The sequence below is a fragment of the Penaeus japonicus genome, unplaced genomic scaffold, assembly GCF_977035675.1.
Source record: "Penaeus japonicus unplaced genomic scaffold, GWHDUDI00000001_assembly GWHDUDI00000033, whole genome shotgun sequence".
Lineage (NCBI taxonomy): Eukaryota > Metazoa > Arthropoda > Malacostraca > Decapoda > Penaeidae > Penaeus > Penaeus japonicus.
This window is the reverse complement of record NW_028234435.1, coordinates 24,959,806-24,962,305: the sequence shown is the minus strand read 5'-3', so window position 1 is coordinate 24,962,305 and position 2,500 is coordinate 24,959,806. Positions and strand designations below refer to the sequence as shown.

General features: G+C 31.2%; 1 protein-coding gene across 5 annotated transcripts in view; it reads right to left on the bottom strand.

The window, feature by feature from the left end:
- Positions 1-2,500, bottom strand: part of LOC122263771 (uncharacterized) — a 189,521-nt gene that overhangs the window by 472 nt on the left and 186,549 nt on the right. For all 5 annotated transcript variants that reach the window (XM_086530615.1, XM_086530618.1, XM_086530619.1 and 2 more), the window contains one exon: positions 1-2,500. This exon is cut by the window's left edge and continues 472 nt beyond it; it is cut by the window's right edge and continues 1,887 nt beyond it. The gene's annotated coding sequence lies outside the window, so the exon portion shown is untranslated.

Below are 2,500 nucleotides of genomic sequence, written 5' to 3'. Positions count from 1 at the left end.
ATTGACAAAGAATAAACAGTCACTGTCTTTGTTTCATTAAGTACTTAAAATATATATATATAATGTGCAGTGTACGCATATGTCAGCACAAGACAAATGAATCTTTACCTTTTACATACTCAAGTCAACAAGATATATAAAAAATGTCTCTCCTTTCCCGCTTGAGTATGAGAGAATCACCTTATTTAAGCACCAAAAGAGCTTGCTAAATAGCACAAAGAATTCCTGAACTGCTGATTCATAATGCACATAGTTTTTTTATCTCTTGTATTGTGATGCAATAACCTATTGATAAAGAAAAATACCTATGACAATTTCTCTCTTTAGTTTTAACATTCTCTATTCTTTCTTTATTAACAAATCAAATCTTATATTTGTTTGTTTTCTAATGACATATAAACATATTTTTTTTTTTACTAGTACTTTAAACTTCACATTTAGAAGGTGTATAAAATTCATACCACTGATACATTGTAATGTTTTCTTCTAGTCACAGTATTTTCCAATCTAAAGGAGACTTAAAAGACACAATCAACATATATACATATATACATATATATTATATATATATATATATATATATATATATATATATATATATATATATATATATATATATATATATAATATATATATATATATATAAAGGACAACACCCATGCAATTAAAATCACCAAGTAAACTGTAAATACCAATAAAATTTTCTAATGCCAATTTCTTCTCACCATTTTTTTTTTTAATTTTCTATTAGTACCACCTACAGTATAATAAAAGAGAATTAGTAATTCAAACGTCCCGATTTTAAATCTAACCAAACCTAACATCTTAAAAACATTAAAAATAAACAAAAACAAACTGTCACAAGAGTACAAAAGTTCAAAAAACTTCTACCTTCTGTTTAATCAACGAGAAGAAGACAAAAGATATAAACGAAGAAAAAGAACTTGAGAAAAGCAACGGACGAAAAGAGAAAAGAAGAGTAAGAGGCAGTGATCAAGTTCTGTGGAAAGATTTTTAAATGGTGAATATTTGTGGAATAAGAAGAATTGTGAAAAAATTGTCTACAACCTGAATGAAGGCTGGTTACAAGCTTATAAACATTTCACTCATTATGAGGTCAAACGAACATAGCCACTTTGTATGTAGTCAGTCCTTTCTTGCACTCGTGGATCTATCTAAGTAAACCACAAGCTATGACATACTGTACTTAAAACTGTATCTAACCATCTCACATCCGTAGGGAAGTAGCATCTTTGCATATTTTTACTGAAAGCAACATTCTAATTTGGCTTTCTTAGATTTCCACCTCAAGTCAATGTAGTATTAGTCATCTTAATAGGAAATTCAAGTGCGGAGTGTGGTTCGTATGCTTGTCTCAAACCACTCAAATCTACAAGGAGGTTCTCTCTAAAATGATTGATGAAAACGGTGTTCTGAAGACCACACAATATACTGAGAAGAAAGCTTTTTTTTAATCATCTAAACTTGAGACAAAATTCCTCTTGGATGAAGAAGCATCAACAATAAGCTCAAGTTATTTCCACAACAGACTAGGTAAGTCCAAATAAAGCCATCAGGAGAACAATCAAGGTCTTGCATGCAATATGCACCTAATGGCGAGAGTACAAGTATCCCCGACGGAAAAGGAAGTTTCTTTGACCTAAGTACGCAAAATAACTTGATGCATGATTGCAAGGATGATTGTGAATTTCAAGTTGAAGATGCTTCTTTGGGAAATGTTCTCCTGGTGGTGCCTGCGATGCCAAACACTTGAGACGGTAAGACACACTAATGAGTAAATATGAGAAAAGTTAGCAGACCAAAAAAGCAATTAGTGCAGAAGTGGATTGTTTCTTCCACAGTTCTGAACACAAAATCCTAGACCACAATAGTCCATGGTGATCAGCCTTATTATCTCTATTACATTAGAAGGAAAACTTATATTCTACGAAACTGTTAAGAGATACTTGAATTGGAGTAATAACCAGTCCATAATAAAATATATAAATATTTCTATTTACCCTTTCCATCTGCGCTACACTTCTTAAAACACTCACTGATCCTTGAATAAGTATATCATTATAAGAGAATTTTATTCCAGAGCATATACACAACTAATCATTAATCTATGCCATTATGATGCCTGACAAGATATAATTCAACCTGCAACCATTAATCCTAGGCATGAGTGCCCTACCTCAGAACTAAACAGTTGTACTATTTACTTTTGAGCTTCAAGTGAGCACCAAATATTTCAATATAATCATTTATGTATTACAAAAAGACATATATATCTAAAAGATAAAACAAATAAACAAGCAAAAGACTGTAAATATTCATAATGGTCTAAAATAAAGCTGATAAAAAAATTATTGTTTTTTTTCACAATCACTGATGCCTGAAGGAATGGATATCACAACAAATTACTTTATTATTGTAAGAGATGACATGCTCTCTGCAACGGCACAGTTCCAGTCGAGATTTCACAACCTGACCAAGC